The sequence below is a fragment of the Silurus aristotelis genome (assembly GCF_946808225.1).
Source record: "Silurus aristotelis genome assembly, chromosome: 10".
NCBI lineage: Eukaryota > Metazoa > Chordata > Actinopteri > Siluriformes > Siluridae > Silurus > Silurus aristotelis.
In genome coordinates, this window is record NC_139583.1 from 20760256 (window position 1) to 20782747 (window position 22492).

Here is a 22492-nt window from a genome sequence, read left to right on the forward strand (position 1 = left end):
ACTACTAACATGCCCAAGACCAAAGAGCTGTCCAAAGACACTAGAGACAAAATTGTACACCTCCACAAGGCTGGAAAGGGCTACGGGGAAATTGCCAAGCAGCTTGGTGAAAAAAGGTCCACTGTTGGAGCAATCATTAGAAAATGGAAGAAGCTAAACATGACTGTCAATCTCCCTCGGACTGGGGCTCCATGAAGGATCTCACCTCGTGGGGTCTCAATGATCCTAAGGAAGGTGAGAAATCAGCCCAGAACTACACGGGAGGAGCTGGTCAATGACCTGAAAAGAGCTGGGACCACCGTTTCCAAGGTTACTGTTGGTAATACACTAAGACGTCATGGTTTGAAATCATGCATTGCACGGAAGGTTCCCCTGCTTAAACCAGCACATGTCCAGGCACGTCTTAAGTTTGCCAATGACTATTTGGATGAGCCAGAGGAGTCATGGGAGAAAGTCATGTGGTCAAATGAGACCAAAATAGAACTTTTGGGTCATAATTCCACTAAACGTGTTTGGAGGAAGAAACATTATGAGTACCATCCCAAGAACACCATCCCTACTGTGAAGCATGGGGGGGGTAGCATCATGCTTTGGGGGTGTTTTTCTGCACATGGGACAGGGCGACTGCACTGTATTAAGGAGAGGATGACTGGGGCCATGTATTGCAAGATTTTGGGGAACAACCTCCTTCCCTCAGTTAGAGCATTGAAGATGGGTCGAGGCTGGGTCTTCCAACATGACAATGACCCGAAGCACACAGCCAGGATAACCAAGGAGTGGCTCTGTAAGAAGCATATCAAGGTTCTGGTGTGGCCTAGCCAGTCTCCAGACCTAAACTCAATAGAGAATCTTTGGAGGGAGCTCAAACTCCGTGTTTCTCAGCGACAGGCCAGAAACCTGACTGATCTAGAGAGGATCTGTGTGGAGGAGTGGGCCAAAATCCCTCCTGCAGTGTGTGCAAACCTGGTGAAAAACTACAGGAAACGTTTGACCTCTGTAATTGCAAACAAAGGCTCCTGTACCAAATATTAACATTGACTTTCTCAGGTGTTCAAATACTTATTTGCAGCTGTATCATAAAAATAAATAGTTAAAAAATCATACCTTGTGATTTCTGGATTTTTTTTTTAGATTATGTCTCTCACAGTGGACATGCACCTACGATGACAATTTCAGACCCCTCCATGATTTCTAAGTGGGAGAACTTGCAAAATAGCAGGGTGTTCAAATACTTATTTTTCTCACTGTATATATATATAAAGAATATGATACTTTGGAAGATGGTTCAGGGTACCTGTAGATAAAACCTGTAGTTTTAAGATGTTAAATAGGTTTCTCCACATGTCCATATACTGAATGTGGTCTGAGGTGTCTCCATGGGGAGAAGAAGTAAACAAAAGATGACTGTTTGACAGTGATATTTATTGCAGATACTTTGTACAAAGGTCTCACCACATGAGTCCGGTCTCAAGTAATTCTCACTGCTAGTGGTTTTACGAGTGGTTGCCATGCTTTGCCAATCACCAAATATTTCTGCTCCTGGACATGCTTTGCAGAGAGACAGAGAGAAAGGTGCGAGAGAGAGAGAGAGAGAGAGAGAGAGAGAGAGAGAGAGAGAGAGAGAGAGAGAGAGAGAGAGAGAGAATGAGAATATCTCACTGGACAACTGTGCACACTCAATATATAGTTTGTTTCAAATTTCTAAATTGCTCTATTTATTTTTATTGTACATTATTATTGTAGCCCCTATTCTCTTGCATTTGCCTTACACTGGAATCTTGCTATTTGGTCACTGATTTTATTTATTTTTTTATATTTGATTTGATTAGATTTTTAATTATGCAAAATATTATGTAAATAAACATACCAATAAATGACTTTGATGTAAAAAAACTGTATTAAGAGAGAGAGAGAGAGAGAGAGAGAGAGAGAGAGAGAGAGAGAGAGAGAGAGAGAGAGAGAGAGAGAGAGAGAGCATTGCAGTGATTAAAGCTTAGACAGTGAACTCAGCTCGTCAACTAAAATGAAGCAAGTTTAATTAAGTTTACCAATTTAATTTTAAAGCAAACTGAAATGAAGTAAAATAAAGCAAAACTATTAGAAGCCAATTCACACCAATTAGTAGTTGATACACTAACCAGCATTTCAATTTACAACTAATATAACTTTTACAGCAGTCTTTTCAAAAGAAAACCAAACCTATATTGTTGTTGGAATGTTAGAGATTTTTAAAAGAGTGAATTAATTAAATATTATTTAATTTAGTTTTAAAGCTGCTTTTTGCCATGTGATCTTTTTTAAAGCATATCTTAAAGCAGCTTTAAAGAACTACCCAGATTAAAGAGATTTTAGATAGAAATGTTTTCCTTTAAATGTATCCCTAATGAGCAAGAAAGGCAGTGACAAGGAAAAACTTCATGAGATGATATGAGGGAGAAACTTTGAGAGGGACCAAACTCAAAAGAGAACCCATCCTCATCTAGGTAATAACCACTAGTGCAAGTATAAATGTATTATAGGGTATGAATTTATGTTTTCTTTAACAATTCATTAATGATTTAGCATGATGTCTATTTGGGGGAAGTGGTTGTTCAGTGGTTAAGGCTCTGGGTTGCTGATTGGACGGGTCCCCAAACCTCACTATCGCCAAGATGCCACTCTTGGGCCCTTGAGCAAGGCCCTTAACCCTCTGTGCTCCAGGGGTGCTATATCATGGCTGACTCTGCACTCTGACCCCTGCTTCATTTCAACATTGCTGGGATATGCGACAAAATAATTTTTTCTGCGCTGTAATATGATGACAAATATTTTGTTGAAGTTATTACCTGTTACTGACACTTAAGTGTAAATCTGTTCATGGCAATTGCAGTCTTAAGCCATCTTCATGGTTATTAAGTTGTATTATACACGGTTATGCCATGTATCTTTAGGCTGTCCATATGGGGCAATGCTCAGCAGCAGTGAATGATTTTCCAAGTGATGAGAACTCAGAAGTGGGGCATCGGGCTGGAACAGGGAGGTCTGGAGAGCAGACTCAGTGGTATCTCAAGAGTAACATGTGTAGCTGATGAGCAGTAGTTATCTAGCCTGCTCTGAGCTTTAGATGACTGGACTATAAACTACATAAAAATGACGGTTAAGTGTGCAGCTCTTAAATCTTATTCCAAAAATTGTCCCTGAACCATTTCGGCTTGGTGCAGTGGATAAATATAGCCTTTACTTGTAAAGTGTATACGTCTTTTTTTGTATTATTATATTCCAATTTTTATTAAGTTAATCATATGCAATAATATACAATTGTTAAAATATACATTTATTTTTTTAATAAATGTTTGTAGGTGTTCAAACTAGGACAGGAATCTCTGAGGAACGGGTAAAAACACACTCACACACACACACACACACACACACACACACACACACACACACACACACACACACACACACACACACACACACACAAAAAAAAAACCATACACAGTACTTTCTCTCTTTTATACAGTCGATCTGCTCTCTCTCTCTCTCTCTCTCTCTCTCTCTCTCTCTCTCTCTCTCTCTCTCTCTCTCGCTCTCTCTCTTCTCTCTCTCTCTCTCTCTCTCTCTCTCTCTCTCTCTCTCTCTCTCTCTCTCTCTCTCTCTCTCTCTCTCTTTCAGTAGCCACTAATGTCACACCAGGGCAGTGGTGACTCAGTGGTCAAGGCTCTTGGCCAACACTGGGAAAGATGTGTGTTCATGTCCCAGCTGGGCCAAGCTTCCACAGTTGGGCTCAGGAGCAAGAGCCATAACCTTCATCTACTGAGCTCAGCTTTGCATAAAATGATTAAATGTGAATGGACAGCAATAGTGTGCAACACTTAGTCCTTTTCATCCTGGGTTTTCTACTGACTGTGAAAGATGTTTTTCCTCTTATTTAATCTTAAAGATTATGTTTAAGGGTCATTAAAACATTTTGCTCTTAAAATTTGGTTATTACAAAAAAAAAAAAACCTTTTAGTATCTCTGAACCTTAATGCAGTCAGGACCACAAATATTTGGTAATTAATAATGTTGTTTTATCTGTCTACCAGAGGATATTGTAAGTAGTTGCTAATGAATGAATGTGAGCCTTTAGCTTTTGATGCAATCAATAAACAGAAAAAACTCAGTCTCATTAGCAGCTATATATGCCAATTCCATAAGTGGTTTGGACTTCGGATCATGAACAGTTCCTTACATTCTCCATTCTCCAAGTTCTTGCAATGCTATTCTATCTGCCAGGTGTGCATTTCTAGCCCCCCCCTTGCTCTCTTTCCTTCCAACTGTGTGAATTGAGAGTTTGTTAGCTGGATAATGTAACCATGGAGGGGTTTGGAGTAACTTTCCCGGACTCATCCCCATCTGCATATTGCATGGTGACCAATACGAGCCATGTCATCTATAAACGCTGCAGTGACTATAATAGTTCTGATTTAAAAAGATTGTCTTTTTTGTATACATGCTATTTTCCTATAATATGATGTATAATTTGATGCTATTCCAAAACTCTACCGGCATTTAAACTTGTTTTTGGCAAACTCTGATTGGGTTCTTCCTGATTTAAGGCTTGTTATAAACACTCTGTATTTAGAGAGAAAAAAACAAAAACAAACAGATATTGTAGTTAAAAATAGGATATTGTAATTTTGTATGACACCAGTTTGCAAGTTTGTATTTGGCATGAATAAAACAAATTAACACACATTTAGTGAGTGGGTGAGCGGGTTGGGTGGGCAAGCACCAAGTGAGGGCTCTGACAGTGTTTCACACCTCTTCTACTATATAGGTCAGTTGCCATGGTGAGGCCGACCAATTTTACAGGAATGACTTATTTTTTTTCTGTACATGACAGAACTAATGTGTGCATGCATGTTTGTGTGTGTGTGTGTGTGTGTGTGTGTGTGTGTGTGTATGTGTGTGTGTGTGTGTTTTTATTATGATTGGGACCTACATAAATAGTAGAAAAACTTTAGTTATTTAGTATTTAGTTATATTTAATAAGTATTGGCATGGCACTGAATAACTGCATCAAAAATTATGTCAATGGTCCTGTATACATTATTTTATATGTTGAGGTAAAGAAAGAAAGAAAGAAAGAAAGAAAGAAAGAAAGAAAGAAAGAAAGAAAGAAAGAAAGAAAGAAAGAATACTCTAATTGAATTCGTGTTGATTCCTTATATTGAAGTACAGCGAGAGAGAAAGAACAGAAACTTCTTTCTTGTGTATTTAATGAACATTATAGACCTTATAAGGCGTTGCTTTTCAACACCGTGGGGTGTGGTGAAACTGCTACTTCTTTATTTTGCATCATATTAAAACAGGGGTGCATATACTGTATAAGGAGGAAGGAAAAGATGAATGACATGCATACTCTTAAGTGTGTGGCAGACGAGTGTCATATCTTGCAATAAAGAAATCATTTACTCTTGCTGTGACCAGATTGATCTTTGCTAAGAAATACTGTCATAGCCTTTTTCCTTGTCATCATTTTTTCCACCACAAAAGAAAGAAAGTAAAAAAGAAAGATAGATAGAAAGAAAGAAACTGTACTGTTATTTAATTATTTTAGACCACACCATTTAAGACATCCCCTGTACCTCCATCTGCCAGGTGTGCATTTCTGGCCCCTCCTTCTTGGCCTGCCAACTGTGTTTGACTGACTTGAGAGTTTGCTAGCTGGATAACGTAACCATAGATGGGGTTGGAGTAACTATCCTGAACTCATCCCCATATGCATGGTGTGCAATACAAGCTATGCCATCTATAAAAGCTTTACTGATTGAAAGCTGCATTGACTATAAAAGTACTGATTAAAAAAGATTGTCTTTTTTTGTATACATGCTATTTTCTTATAATATGATGTATATTTTAAATGCTTCATTGTTAGTTCACTCATCTTGTCTAAGAAGTGCTTTGCTTGTTTCATGGAAGACTGACAAATACTCCCCAAATTGCCTTTATAATTGAATGTATTTTTTCAATGCACAACAATTGTGACTTGTCTTTTTATAACTCCACATTAAAAAAAAAAAAACCCTGCAACAACCAATAAAAATAAACAGCAAACAATGAAAGTTTGGAAATGTTTGTGTTTTTGTCTACTTCTTGTTCTTATTTATTAAAATTATTTTTGTTATTTTCCTTGCCCTTGCTTATACAGAAATGCAGCAAAAACGGAAAGTATTGATAGTACACACATGCAGACTGTTCATTATTTACTTTTGCTTTAACCTAGTCAGGGTTACAGGGAATCCCGAGCCTGTAATAATAATAATAATAATAAGAAGAAGAAGAAGAAGAAGAAGAAGAAGAAGAAGAAGAAGAAGAAGAAGAAGAATTGGAAGAAGAAGAAGAAGAAGAAGAAGAAGAAGATAAAGAAGAAGAATTGGAAGAAAAAGAAGAAGAAGAGGAAAAAGAGGAAGAAGAAGAAAAAGAAGAAGAATTGGAAGAAGAGGAAGAGGAAGAAGAAGAAGAAGAAGAAGAAGAAGAAGAAGAAGAAGAAGAAGAAGAATTGGAAGAAGAAGAAGAAGAAGAAAAAGAAGAAGAATTGGAAGAAGAAGAAGAAGAAGAAGAAAAAGAAGAAGAATTGGAAGAAGAAGAAGAAGAAGAAGAAGAAGAAGAAGAAGAAGAAGAAGAAGAAGAAGAAGAAGAAGAAGAAGAATTGGAAGAAGAAGAAGAAGAAGAAAAAGAAGAAGAAGAAGAAGAATTGGAAGAAGAGGAAGAAGAAGAAGAAGAAGAAGAAGAAGAAGAAGGCTACTTCTACTACTACTACTAATAATAATAATAACAATAATAATAATAATTATTATTATTATTTTACATAATAGTTATTATTATTTCTATTATGTATAATAGTAATAATAATAATAATTATTATAATAAGAAGAAGAAGAAAAAGAAGAGGAAAAAAAGAAGAAGAAGATGAAGAAGACGAAGAAAGCTACTTCTACTTCAACTACAACTAATAATAATAATAACAATACTAATAACAATTATTATTATAAATAATAGTTAAAAGTTACATAATAGTAATAGTAATAATAATAATAATAATTATTATTATTCTGTAGTATCTTCTAATATATTCTCCTCCCACTTCAATTCTTGCTCCTCCTCCTCCTTCTCCTATTCAGTCTGATATTTGTCGTCTTTTTTCCTCCTTATGTTGCCCCTCCTCTTCCTACCTCCCGTTATTTTCTCCTCCCCCTCCCTAAGCTCTGCTCGTCCTCCCACTGCTCTCTTACAGTAGAGTGGAGAAAGACAGGGTGATGAGCTTCACACTGTAAAGGAAAGAGGAGTGACAGCAGAGAGCAGCAGGTGGATTTACAGGTAAAACTCCAGTTTTTTATTTATAATTGGAATAAACTGATTTGAGGGTTTTTTTTTATTGGTAGGTTATTTGAATATTTTTAAGGTTTAAAACATAATAAAAACAAAGAAAGCAAGAGACTGTTTACTATAACAGTATATTTGTTCCAAATTCTAGTGTAGTCTTGACAAGTCCAGTCTCATCTTTTTGCTGTTGATAATATTTTCAAGCCTATACATATCTCTTCCTTTTACAATCCATGTTTTGTCTTTGAGAAATTGATTTTAGATCTGAATTGATGTGTTCATGAGCACTGATGTGTACATTGATGTGTTTATGAGCTTATGAGTTTGTTTCCCTTGAAATTGAGTAAAATTTTCTTAAACATTTTTTTTATTTTGAGAAAAAGAGGAGATAAGCAAATAAGTATTGGCTGATGAGGAAATGAGAAGACACAAGTGAGCATATGGACATAACATATTGTAAATTTATAAAAATTTGTAAATGAAATGAAAGCCAATTTATATGCATCAGCAACTTTTTCATACATGTCTGTAAGCACTATATAAATATATACATTGAATATGATGTAGCTCATCTAATTAGCTTCACTGGAAAGAATAAACTTATTAAGCTGCAGCAAAGCTGTACATAAAAGAAATAGAGAAAAAATTTTTTTCCCTCATTATTCTCATTATTATCAAGCAATTTTTAATTACCTTTTTTTTTTAACTGTAATGCTTCAATTGAATGTAACATAACTGAAATCGTGGTCATATAGGGTTTAAATATGTGCATAATTATTTAACATCTTATAAAGGCTTAATCAAGTGAAGGTCTTTAAAGCAGCTTTTTATAGACATGGTGGTCTGAAGCAGCTTCTTCTTTATTATGCTTTTTTTTATATTAGCTTTTTGTAATAATGGACATTTATTATGGACATTTGGACATTTATTTTATTAGTTTTATTTTATTAGTCTGTCTGTCTGTCTGTCTGTCTGTCTGTCTGTCTGTCTGTCTGTCTGTCTGTCTGTCTGTCTGTCTATCTATCTATCTATCTATCTATCTATCTATCTATCTATCTATCTATCTATCTGTTTTTGTTTGTTCTTCTATTTATATGATTGTTAATTTAACCTATCTGTTTGTTTGTTTGTTTCTTGCTTTCTTTCTTTATTGTGCATGTTTTTGTAACTGATTGTAAGCTTTTGGAAATATAATTCCACTTTTTGAGCATTATTGGAATTCAATGCTCAAATCATTGGTATTTTCACATGTTTCATGTTTATTGATGCATCCTCCTATAGTCTTCATATGAATAACAGATGAATGGGAAAAAACACAATGGTTCCTTTCCATTTCAAAGCTCTCTTTTTTCTACCAGAAATCTTTCTGAGATCCGAAGTGTGGCTAGTTTTTATATTGCCTAGCTCCCAGGAGTAAATTGTTGTGTGATAGCTGGGTTTTACATGATAAGGGTAATTAAGTCCTTACAGCTTGCAGAAAGTCACACCTGTCCATCCTTTCTCAGTGTTATGCTCTATTTTTGAAGAGTGTGCAGGTTTTTTTTTTTTTTTTTTTTCGGTGTGTGTGTGTGTGTGTGTGTGTGTGTGTGTGTGTGTGTTTGTGTGTTTGTGTGTGTGTGTGTGTGTGTGTGTGTGTGTGTGTGTGTGTGTGTGTGTGTGTTTATCATCATAACTTGTAAGCAATTTTCCTTTGCTCAAGTACCATTGCTTGAATTCCATGGGTCTTCTTAAGCTCTGTTTCAATCATTTGCGACTATGAAGTTTATTAAACTAATGTCAGAAACATGACATAACAGCCAGCATTCTAATTCATCCCAATGGTGTTGATGTCACCCCGAACACAGGCCACTCAAGATCTTCCACTGCAATCCAGGCAAAGCATATCTTTATGAAGCTCGCTTTGTGCAAGGGTCATAGTCATGCTGGAACAGGTTTGGGTCTACTAGTTGAAGTGAACGGAGCATTAAATGTTACCACATCCAAAGACATCCTATATAATTGTATGTTTGTAACTCCCAATACTTTTGTCAAAATAGCAAATTGTTTAGTAAGTACTATGAATTATTTAAGACCTTCGGTGAAAGGTCTTGAAAAAAAAAGGTGGAGTATACAAGTCAAAAGATGCTTTAGGGTTGATAACCCTAAATACCAAAAACATTTTTTTAATATTTAATATTGACAAAAGAAAGAAAGAAAGAAAGAAAGAAAGAAAGAAAGAAAGAAAGAAAGAAAGAAAGAAAGAAAGAAAGACAGAAAGAAAGAAAGAAAGAAAGAAAGATTAAACAAATAATGTTGTGTTTTTCTGCTTCTTCATTGCAAGCATTTTGTGTGATCAATCTACTTTTCAGAATATTTACTAATAATAAAATAACAGCGTTCATATTGTAACGCAATCATCCGGTTTTCTTGCGTCTGTTGGATGTATGGCGTTTTTTGTGTGTTCTAGTGTTGCTATCACCGACCGTAGTCACACAGGTCCTCGCATTTCAGAAAAAAAAAATAACCCTGTGGTGTAAATGTGAAGGAGAGAGAGTTATGTGTCGTCTTTTTGTTCTCATTCAGATCTGAGTGACAGAGTGTATTGTGTTTCTTCTGGTGTGTAACCTGCTGTGATGATTATCTATTATTCACACACAACCATTCTTGCATGAGTCAAACGTGCAGGTAAAGTGGTGCTCAACAAACGCTGATGATTCCGACAGTACTCTGTATACCTTTTTTAACAAATACAATATCTACTTTTGACAATATCAACTCCCAAAGAGTTGTGAAGGGAGAAAGGCAGACTACATATAGACTGCTACACTGGAATTGAGCAATCATGCTCCTTACCTGGAGACAGGATGTCTATAATTTAAACATTTTCAATTTTAATATATCTGTCATACATACCCCTAGCTGACTAAGCAAATTGAATTACAAATGACAGTCAGGAACACTGCAGTATTCTTAAAATACTGAGTTCCTCAACTTGTAATGGTGTTAATATTATTTCAACCTTATACAGCTGTATATTACAGTACACAGTGAAACAAAACAATTTTCCTCAAGGACCATGGTGCTGTGACAACATAGTGTTACATGAGATAACACAGAACTACCAAAGTGCACATGTGCATACGTGTGGAAAGAAAAAAAGAACAACAGCACAGTACATTTCTTTAATAGTGCTAATTACAGCTAATGTAGATGTGGAACACATTGCAGTGAAATGACCATATTTTTTTATAATGGCAAAATGCTAATTCCCTGACTTTTGAGCACAACAAAAGCAACTTTAACCCATACATTTGTATTTTACTGAGTCGTTTGGTGCAAGAAAACCCTTAATTTTTTTTGCCAAGCCTACAACTATTACAACATTTCAAGTACAACTGTAAAATGGAACAGAACTTAAATATCTTGTGGTTTCATTACATTATAAATAATGAATCAAGACTCTTGAGTGGCATGTTTAACCAATACCGATGATACCCAAATTTATGCTAACAAGAAAGCATAACTAGCCTTGCTTTCAGTCTCTGAAGGTTGGAATATTATCCATTAGGTCAGTTGAAGTCACACTGGCACTATGTAGCTGTATGCTTTACACAATTGACCAATTTAGTACTTTTTGAAGGTACTATTTTAAATTATTATACTATTTGTAAATCAGTACAAAAAAAAGGTTATGCTAACAACATATTTGGATTTAGATTATTTACTCTTTTCATTTTTGCCACTGGCTTGCTAATTAGGGATAAACTTACAGGAAGTAATTTCTGACAATAAAATATATATTCATTATATATTTAATCCTGTAAAGCTGCTTTAGGACAATGTCCATTGTTAAAAACGCTACACAAATAAAACTAAATTCAATTGAATTCTAGTTGACACCCCTGAAATTACTCAATCAACAAGTTACATTAAAAAGCAGGCAAACCACTTGATCCAACCACTGGATAGTGAATCTAATAGATTAAGACCAGACTTTTTGTTTATGTGATGGTTTGTTGAGTGCTACCTTATTAACCCATCATTTTTGTTTAATTGTGCACAAGGTTTTGTTTATTTATTGCTATTTAATTTTTGCTGGCTGTAATTGAAGACCCACACAGAGTATATTTCTTTAGAAATAAAATCTGCCATCAATCACTTCGGGGGTGGGCTGTACATTTCACACCTAGGCCTTCAGTGGTGTCCTACCTCAATCATTCCACGTCTTAATACCATCATTATGATTCCATGGCTATAGACACCGTCAACATTATACATATATGCAGTATAACAGAGAGCTGCATTACATGCAGGTGAGAATGAATATCATTACTGAAGCAAGAAACACAATTCCACAAGTCTCCTTTAACTGCAGCCACAGCTGCCCTGCATACATCATCTTTAACAGAAACATCAATACTAATCTCAAACAAAGACCCTGGGTTTTCAGTGCATTTCTGTATGGAAACCCCAGGGATAAAAATCTTCGCGGGGATTTGACTTAAAGGCAAATTGTGTGTTTTTGTGCAAATTCTACAAAGAACATGCAAAAGTACAAATCAATAACGATAAAGCTGTCAGCAACTGTTTTAAACTGTTTTGATCAAACTTTCTTCAAGATTCCCAGCTTTTCTTGTCCGTCTTGAAAATGTCCTTGTATGTATATCTGTGACCAAATCATTTGCTTCCACCTCTTTCATCCATTGTGGAATGGAAAACAGCTATTTAGTCTACACTAATAAATTTAAGCTTGTAAAGTTTGCTACAGATGCAGTTTGCCATCTCGGAATAGTGCACTCTCTGACCATCCCATCAAAGGACATAAAAATGCTGATGTTTTTGTATGCCTGCTAGATGGCCATGTGTCACCAACTCAAAATCTTATTGGTTAAAAGGCAATAGCTTCATTCTCATATATTTGAAACTACAGGTGATCACACTATTGATTCTGAGGGCTCGAGGCAAATTTCTTTGATCCTGGCAATACATGATGACTGAAATATGACTGGATAGAAACATAAACATATACATACACTATTGAAAGAAGTTGAAACCAAAATAATAGATATAAAATAAGAGTGAAAAAAAAAGAGAATAGACAATTGAGAATAAAAATATATTCAAATGCAGGGCAGTGATTCTGTGTTTTAGTCAGCAGAGACTAAAGGCCTACAGTAAGGCCTACTGGTCCTGATGCTCTGCCACTGAATTATTTATCTTTTACTATTTTTGAAGCTTTGGATTGTTATTTGCTAAATATTATTGTATGCGAATAAAGTAACGAATGAAGAAACTGATTGCCATTAAAAGTATCCATTAAAGATCCAGTTACTTATATTTGTTTGTTTGTACATGCATGTATTCATTCATTCACCTTCAGTAACTACTTTATCGTGTTCATAATACTCTAGTTTCAGGTCTATGCTGGGACCACTGGATGTAAGGTGTGAATAAACACTGGATGGTACACCAATCCATCACAGTCCCCAATCCACACACTCATTCACACCTAGAGCAACTCACTGCACACAATGCTCTTAGTGGCATGGTTTTTTGGGACAAAGGTGGCAGGAAATTCACCCGGACATGGGGAAACCTGCACAGACAGTAACCCAAACACATAGGAGGTGCCTGCTGGGTCACGCTAATTACAAATAAATACAAAAATAAAAAGAAGTAAACTTTTATATTTTAGGCAACTTTCTGTTATTTCGTTTTCATTTCATTTTGAGTGACATACAGCATTCTTTTTTTTTCTCAGGGATGTGTGGATTTTTTTCTCATTTTTGTTGCTCATGATGTATTGTTTCCCTTTTGTCTCATCTGTCAGTTCACGGACAAAGAATGATAGACAAGATAATGAACAAGGGCTCTGGGGATCAATCAGTGACACCACACTTCTTGTATTAGTCTGTCAAATGCTGTTCGCTTATCCACTCACACACACACACACACACACACACACACACACACACACACACACACACACACACACACACGCACACACACACACACACATACTGAGAAAGGTAACAACTTTCAAAAAGTGTATGGGGCAGCAGTGCATCCTTAAATCAAGTCTAACATTAAGCATGAAAAATTAACAAAAACTTTCTTGCAATAAATAACCAAAATCAACTAGATTATAATGAAAAAATATAAATAATAAACTAGCAAAAGTATTATACTCATTATAAATTAGTATATTCATATGAAATCAGCACAATAGGCATAATAGTGTAAATTGAAAATTATATAAAACAGATTAATATTCTAGATTACAGATATTTGTACTTGCTAATACAGAAATGTGTGACAAGTCTTAATTTTATATGATATCAATTTATCAGTATTGTGACCTGACTGGTGGTATGATAATTATGCCGATTTTCTTACATACGGTTATGTTTTAATTCAGCATATTAGGATCAGTTTCTCATGTTCTCAGGTACTACATATAAACTAAATACAAATTTGTACAAATTGAAAATAAAAGATGAATAAAAAAAGATGATCTACTTCAACTACACAAAACATCAGAACAAACTGAACAGATAGTGTAAGTGTTTTAATTAAAACATTTCATTGTGTGTCCAGGATACGGAGGATACTTTACCATATTGAAAACTGGTATGTTAGTGTGCTAGGGTGCTTACAACCCACATGCGCACAGCTCTTGGCTTGAAATCAACAGATATTCTGGCTAATGGCTGTGTCCCAGCCTTACCATCTGTCTCTACTCTATCTCTCGTATCATCTAACACATACACACGTGCATACACACACACACACACACACACACACACACACACACACACACACACACACACACACACACCCACACACGCACACACACGCACACACACACACACACACACACACACACACACACACACACACACACACGCACACATACTCACTTCCAGGTTTGGGATTTTCTGCTCTTCTACAATTTCCATTCAAAACACAGCCTTGAAGAGATGTCAAATAAAAAAAAAGGGGGTTGCCTGTGTTCTGTTATGTTTTAAATTGCAGCCATACAGACACAGCTGAATTGTAAACCTCCAGAAAGCAGCTCTAAGGAATATATTTGCATCAGGGAGGGCTAGGATGGACAGTGTGACATGATCCAGCTTTTTTTTTTGCTCCCTTGCTTGGCATTTCCTGTAGATCTCTTATCCATGTTCTAAATCATATAGGAAACAAAAAGGCAAACAAATTAGCAGTGTGAGACATGGAAGAATAGTGGGTAATATATGTAATATATATAGTAATATATGAACCATTTGAGAGATGGTCTAACACATGGAAAGGGAGAGAAATGGTGCTGAAACAGCCAGACATAAAAAGTGCTTCACTTTATATTATAATGTTGAGTGCTACTATATACTAGGTATGATAGCGTACATATGATGACTGTGGTTTCAGTGAGGGACTGCAACCAGAGAACGTGCACATCTAACGCTTCTTGATATAATATGTAATTCAGTCTCACAACCTACATTTTGCTCAGAACACTAGGAAAACTAGTTAATTATGTGTTTTGATTATTTGTTCATGTTCAGTATTGCATTTATGTCCAGATCTGTTTTCAATATTAATATTATTTTAATTTCATAACTGAGTAATATTTAATGGTTAAATATATATTACAGCGAATACCTTTCCTCTAGATTTAAATGTTAGAATTTCATTATAGTAATCGAATATAATGTTTTACTATCAACAAATGATTAAAAAACTGTTTGTTTTATCTGTTTCACCTCTGTACCAATGTTATTGGAGATTTACACCCTTCCCTGTTTCTTATCACCTTGCTCACCAGCAGTTCATTATAGAGTCACAATATTCTATACACAAAAACTCAACAGTGTCTGGACTAAACAGTGTCCCTTTCAATGTCACTATTTATTCTGCTTATCTCTGACAGCTCCTTAAAATCCCACAATGCACATACTGTACAAGGTCAAAGAGAAGGAAGCACTACAGGGACGCCGGCAGTGTGGCATTGAGATGCAACATCTCGTTCCCTCAGGAAACTAGGGTTACATACATAACCTAGAGATGTTCCCTTTCAGGTACTCGAGCTGTGTCACAACGCTTTGGGAACGAGTTTCTTTTAGGGTGTACGGAGCCAACCCTTTGGTAAACTGTCCTTGGAGGAAATCCAGCACTGCAATCAACCAGGCACTGGGCTGGATCCAAACGGTTGTGCTCACACCACGTAGAGAAAAGTCGCCATCTTGAGGCATATGACCTCCTTGTGGAGGAAAATCTGGAGTGGAGAACAGCCAAAGTCTCCACAACTCTGGATGGGGGTGAACTATGGCCCCCCCAGCCTGAGAGATGAGAATCCCTCCTCCTAAAGAGGGCTACTCCAGCACTCCCGTAAGCGGCGCAATGGGGGAAGGGGTACAGGCATAGCCTAGTCCACGCCTGAGCCATGGCATCCAGCCCCAGAGGGGTTGGAGCAATAAGGGATAACCAGAGATGACAGTGCGACATCTCTCAAGACAGGAACAGGTCCACCTGGGCTTTGCCAAACCTCTTCCAAATCTGCTCCACCACCTGAGGATGTTGCTGCCATTCCTGGGTCTCAACCCCTGCCTCGACAGGGTGTCTGCTGCTTCATTCAACCGGCCCAGAATGGAAGCTGCTCTCTCACGCAGAGGGGATTCCCCTGGGCCCACAGGGGCTCGCGCACAGACCTCCCTGATGGTTGATTTACGAGACCACTGAGGTGTTGCCAACCGGATCAGCACGTGGTAATCTCTAAATTCTGGAAGCACGGCCAGCTTCTCTATGCAATTTATGTGCCACAGTAGATTGGGCCCTTTCCATAAACCTTGGTTGAAGTGGCCACTCATGACCACTCCCCTCCCCCTGAAAGACGCATCTCTTGTAAGCATGACATGACAAATGGGAACTGAGACAGGACCCCGGGATTTCTTTAAACATCTAAGTTTCTGAGCCACCACTGAAGGGGTCTCATGTAATGAGGCCAGGTAAAATAACACTGGACACAGCTGCCATGAGCCCTGGCGGTTTCTGGAACGGCTTGACATTAAGTGGCTGTCCTTCTCTGACCCTCCTGATGGCCATAAGGATGGACACAATGCGAGCAGAGGAAAGCTGCACACGCGTAGTGGTCAAATCCCATATGATGCCAAGATAGGTGGTTCTCTGTAATAAAGAAAGCACACTCTTCACGGCATTCGGCTGTAACCTCAGAGCTTTCATGTGAGCGAGAACCAGTTATCAATTGACGATGCAGATGCCCAGAAATCTCATGAGAACCATAGTCGCATCGACACATTTTGTAAAGGTGCAGGGTGAGAGGGCATGGTCAAACATGAGGACTCGATACTAATAAGCTTTGGCCTCGAAAACGAACCTTAGGAACTTCCTGTGAGAAGGAAGGATAAATACATGGAAGAATGCATACTTTAGATCAACCATGACAAACCAGTCTTTGGATATAATCTGAGATACGTCCTGCTTGAGGGTCAACATCCTGAACCTGAGTCTCAAGAGTAAGCAGTTCAGCTGACATAGATCTAGGATAGGACACAACCCACTGAACTTTTTGGGAACTATGAAGTACTGGCTATAGAACCGTTCTAATGGCACCTTCCTCAAGAAAATGCTTACTTCCTGTATTATAACCAGCGCCTGCTCGGTTCCCACCAGAGTGGGAAGGACCCCGTCGAAGCAGGGCGGACAAGACCTGAATTGATTCTAATAGTCACCATCAGATCCCGAGAACATCCTATGTCAGGACTTTTTGGTCGAAGCCCTCTTATTGAAAATGACAGTTTTTAGATTTGCCATCTCACGGGGCTTTGACCCAGAGCGCTGTGGAGGATCTCTGACAGGGGGAGTGCACGACGCGACACTCTGTTTCTGTGCCTCCAGATGGGAGGTGCTGGGTAAGCCTCATGAGCGTCCTATCGAACTGCCTCGTCAGAACTGCGAGGAGTAAGGGCACCCATTACGAAAAAGTGCCCGGCGGGAACAGAGCGAACACAGCAACATGCAAGAGCAGTGCTGGCAGTTGGCTCCCTCGAAAACTGACTTAGCGTGCTCCGCTTCCAAGCATGCCACACACAGGCTGTGCGTATCCCCCCGTGATAGAGCAGTGGCAGGGAGAAACACACAGCCATAATTTGTGCTTGGCTTTCTTTGTTACTTTCATTTTCTCCTATTTTCTTTTTTTGAGACAAACGATAGACAAACAATAACAGATATACACAGAGTGCTTGCACTGGAAGCTGGTACTGGCTTTACTCCACGTGTGTTTTATAGCTACCTGGTCATGACATCACCCCGCCCGTTGACGCCGCACGTCCAATTTGGCTCATTACACACATTATTTCAGAGCGTGGACAACACGGTCGCGTTCCCAAAGCACGTTCCCAAAGCGTTTCTGAAAGGGAAAAAAATTCATAACATTTTTGACCAACACCTGTGGACATGACCAGTATTTTAGAGCCCAAAGTTATCAAATGACTTTGTACTGCATAAGTGTAAACAGGTCAGGTGTTGTTAGTTTTTCACAATATTTGAATACATTAGTAATAAATAAATTAATAATATTTTTTTTTAATTAAAGATTTGCAAGGTCTAGAAACACAAAATATACATATAACTGCAGTTAGCAATATCTCTATATTGAGACCCTAATATAAAGCAAATAAAAGCATAAGGACAAACATCATATTAGGATTACAGCCCTGTTATTATAGTTATTTGAATTGTTGTTTGGATGGGAGACTATTTAATGTTTGTTTCAAACCCATGATTTCTGACAGAGCACATTCATGCTCCTGCCATTCAATGACTGCAATTTTCAGCTTTTTTTTATATATATTTGTTTACCTTTACAGTCTACAACTGTTACTGTTTGTAAAGCTTTCATTGGCCATCATACATCTAAATTCATACACATTGTCTGAGCGTAGTTTTTAAAGACATAGTTTTGGAATGATATTGGATTGCTTTTGGTAAATCTATCATCTGTTCTAATGAAGACCATTCTAATCTGAGACACATGGAAATACCAGGTGTGAATGACTATCCATCTCGGTGTTAATATCAATAGTACAAGACAACAGTAGACAAAACAATCAATAGTACACTAAATGTGTTTTTTTCTCTCTAGTGTTTATCTTTTACACACTGATGACTATCACAATCTTGCATGTGTTCATGAATCCAGTAACACCACTTAGCTGTATATAGCTGTACGATTTACAGAATAACACTGGATAACAGTGAATATTTGAAAAGTTCACCATTTCGATGTCTTAACCAGAATGACCCTATTTACTGGAATTAGTTATTTAAAAAAAAAATGTCACAAAAATCACTTAAAACAAACAAATTAAAAATCAAATGCAATTAGATATCACACAGCTCAAATGGTTTTGGATCCTTGTGCAGTTTTTTGTTTAAACACTATCCATTTTTAGCCTTTTCTTCTTTTTGTCTGCCTTTGTGGTACTTATTCCATCTGGCAGTTATGTAGGTGCTGAGTTTAGAAGAGGCAAGTGATCATCAGACAGTTTTTAATTGTGTATGTGATGTTTTTTTGGCCAGATGGCTGCTGAGTAGAGATATGAGCCTCTACCGACAGACAGCAGGACCTCGGATTAGCAAGAGTGAGTGAGAGTTGCAAAGGGAAAGAAAAAGCAAGATTGAAGGATAAGGCATCCAGAGTGAAGCCAATGTGTCTCAGCATGCTCTTACCCCTATGTTAACACACAGCAGCAAATCAAAATCTGCCATAATTTTACCCATCATCTTAAGCCAATATGAGCATTCATGTTAGTGGGTCAGGTGCAGAGAAAAAATGTATCAAGATTTTGTGAAGCATAGCCAGGTCCATATATTTTTTTAATTTTATTACAGTGGTAAAAAAATCACAAAACCATTTTTACGAGGTCAATTTAATAACATTTATTAAAGTAGTTAAGATAGTTATTCAATGTTTTTGTGTCAATGATTAATTGATTACCTCTAAATAATTAAATATCTAATACAATTTTAATATCTTATTAAATTATATTAATAGTCAATTTTCATTTGTCGTTTAGTTTATTTAAGATATTGTGAGTCAGACAAAAAGATAGACAAACTGACTAGTATCTACAAACAGACAGATATCTAGCTAGGTAGGTAGGTCAGTAGGGAGGTTTCTGGATAGATAGTTAGAAACTGTACATAGAAAGATACAATCCTAATTCCAAACATTTTGGGATGCTATATAACATGTTAATAAAACAGTATGCAGTGTTTTACAAATCTCATAAACCCATATTTTATTCACAGTAAAACATAGAATCTATATCAAGTGTTTAAACTGAGAAAATGTACCAATATTAGGAAAACATCATGCAATCTTTAATTTAATGTCTGTAGCTGTTGGGATGGGACTGCAAAAGGCCAGAAAAGTGTGTTATTAAAATGAAACAGGACCTCTTTACATACAATTAGGTTAATTGGCAACAAGTCAGTAACATGGTTGAGTATAAAAAGAATATTTTGGAGCGGTGGAGTCACTCGGCACGGTGGAGGTTCACCAATCTGAAAAAAACTGTGTCTACAAATTATGTAAAAATTAAAGAAAAATGTTCCTCAATATCGAATAAATTAATATTTAATGTTTCATGGACCCTGTGTCCTCCAAACTAAAGAGTAAAGGTGTCAGGCTGGATAAACTTGGCCAAAACCGACGTTACTTAGACTGAGGTTTTATTGATTGAACACAGACTGCATCCACAGTACCAACAAAGTCTATAGAATCGGGTATGTCCGTGAGAAAGGTAGAGTCCGAGCAAACTGCTATAATCCTTAGGAAAGGAAGGTCCAACGGAACATGTATTATCCTTAGTATGGTAAAGTCCAACGGAAGGTAAGTTCCACTAGGCGTGTTTTCCATGTAAGTTCCCCAGCGTAAACTGTAGAACGAACGGGGATCCTGGGAGAAGGCATACCTTAAAGTAGGGAAGAGTGGAGATGAGCGGCAGGTGCAGGTACTTAGTATGATGGAGAGGTGCTGCGGGCGTGCAGAGTGTTGAGGGATGGCGTGGCATGTGGTTCCCTGAAGAAAGGAATCATCTGGCTTGTTATTAGCACTCAGTTCAAATGCCTGCTCTCTAATGGTATGATGGTGCTTTAGTGCCTATGGAATGGGCAGCATGCACTCTTGGAAAGGATTCATTAATGCTGAAAGGTATTAGTAAAGGTTTTAGTGCAACATATGCTTCTATCCAGATGACATCTTTTTCATTAGAGGACGTAAATATCTGCATCTATTTCAATAGCATGGCTTTGCAGTAGACGAGTTTGGGTGCTGACCTGCTCTGCTGCAGTTCAGACCTTTACTACCAGAAAAATATGACAAAGAAGATGCAGAACTGTTGCTAGAATCAGCTAGCTAGAATCCTGTATCAGAGACAAACTGGACAATATGAGGTGATATCAAAAAGTTTTTCGTGACTAATAGTGATAGCTGGTACTGGTGCTGGTGCTGGTGCAAGAGCGGAAGAACATCACAGGAAGAAGAACGAGCTCAACCCCCAAAAAGGTCAAAACTATTTAGCAACATGTGCATGATGATCATTGGAGAACAATCCTCATGATCTCACTTCTGCACCCACCCTACTTGCCAGATTTGGCTTGTTGACTTTGTCCCCTTCCTGAAGATGAAAACCCAGTTCAAAGGTTGCTGTTTTGACATCATTGCAGGGATTCAACTCAAATCGCAGAAGGTTTGAAAAGAGGTTTTCCAGGACACATTACAGAAGTGGAATACATTGGAGCACTGTATGGCTGTGCAACGGGGATTATTTTAAAGGTGATAGTGTGCAAATGTAAATACATATTGTACTTACTTGTAAATAGATAGAGTCTCGAAACCTTTTGATACCACCTCATATTTAATTCCCCAAAACTCCAGTGAATAGTCTCCAGTTCCTAGACATATATAAAAACTGTTGGGTTTATGAGATTTGCAAATCATTATAAAGTATATATTTTTTTATTTACATTTTACACAGCATCCCAACTTCGGACTTGTACTGTAGATACACCATTTCTATTGATATAATCCATAATTTAATAAATATTATTGCCTTTAAAAAGTTTGGCATGTACTGGAGAGGCACTATTTTATGGATATAATCTATAGTTTAATAAATATCCCTTTTTTTATTTATAAAGTTTTGGACACCCAGCTGAATGTTGGTGTTTTCATATTTAATGCATGTTTATTTTTCTTTGTCACCTTCATTGGAGTTGAATGTGAGTCTATGAAAATCGATAGCATGGGCAGAGAGGCAATTTAAATGCTAATTTAGCCAGTGAGAAGGTCAGCAACATTTTGGATGGAATAATGAAGGTTAGCAAAAAAAAAGAAGAGAAAAAAAGAAAAAAAAACAACACGTCAATTGAGATGCTAATTAAAGTGAAGTGCCAGATTTGGACTGTACAATCGTTACCACATGGGTGCATCGTATCCAATTAGGGGGTTAATCATTACAAAATTGAAATTATTTAAAAGTAAAAAATATATAAAAGGATAAATTGATAAATAGATTGATGTAATGATTGAACCCTTAAGGTAAATGACATTGGCCCGCTAAGCCAGTTACTGTCCCCAGCTCCAACTTTTAAATGCACTGAGGACACTAAGCAGAGATGACAAAATTACTTGGGCTTTATTGGCATCTTTGGGTTTATAATTGAATAGAACAGAAGATATACAGAGGTGAATTTATTTATGGCGTTCTAAATAACAATAAACAAATGAGGTTTCTCTGCTTATATTAAACCTGTCAGTTTATACATTATGCACTATACTTTGTACAACAGTGTTTAGAACAACATTGAATTTTTTTTCTGTAAAAAGCTGTTCACACGTTTACCCACAAAGCTCAAACATTTAAAGCATAAAAGTCAAAAGCGATCCCATATTAACCAACTCATTTCCTGACCAATGATTTTTTTGTTATGCCAATTAAAAGTCTAATATTTTGACATTTTCGGCTTATCTTTTCCCCAGGAATGTATCATTTACACAATTCTTGTCAAACTATAACATTAAATCTTTCCTGGAAACACCATCTTGTCTCTGTTTCGGCCTTCAAGTTGACAGGACAGA

At 37.1% G+C, this 22492-nt stretch overlaps 1 protein-coding gene and 1 long non-coding RNA gene across 2 annotated transcripts in view; one reads left to right on the forward strand and one right to left on the reverse strand.

Annotated features, from left to right (window-relative positions):
* The first annotated feature begins 7262 nt into the window (after positions 1-7262).
* The window catches only part of LOC310732386 (SH3 and multiple ankyrin repeat domains protein 2-like), a 125631-nt gene continuing 110401 nt past the window's right edge, over positions 7263-22492 (forward strand). The window contains exon 1 of the mRNA XM_083552841.1: positions 7263-7344. The gene's annotated coding sequence lies outside the window, so the exon portion shown is untranslated. The remainder of the gene's footprint in view (positions 7345-22492) is intronic.
* The window catches only part of LOC310732591, a 34432-nt gene continuing 26042 nt past the window's right edge, over positions 14103-22492 (reverse strand). The window contains exons 2-3 of the long non-coding RNA XR_014535524.1: positions 17639-17755; positions 14103-14515 (exon numbers count right to left, since the gene is read on the reverse strand). This is a non-coding gene — a long non-coding RNA (uncharacterized lncRNA). The remainder of the gene's footprint in view (positions 14516-17638; positions 17756-22492) is intronic.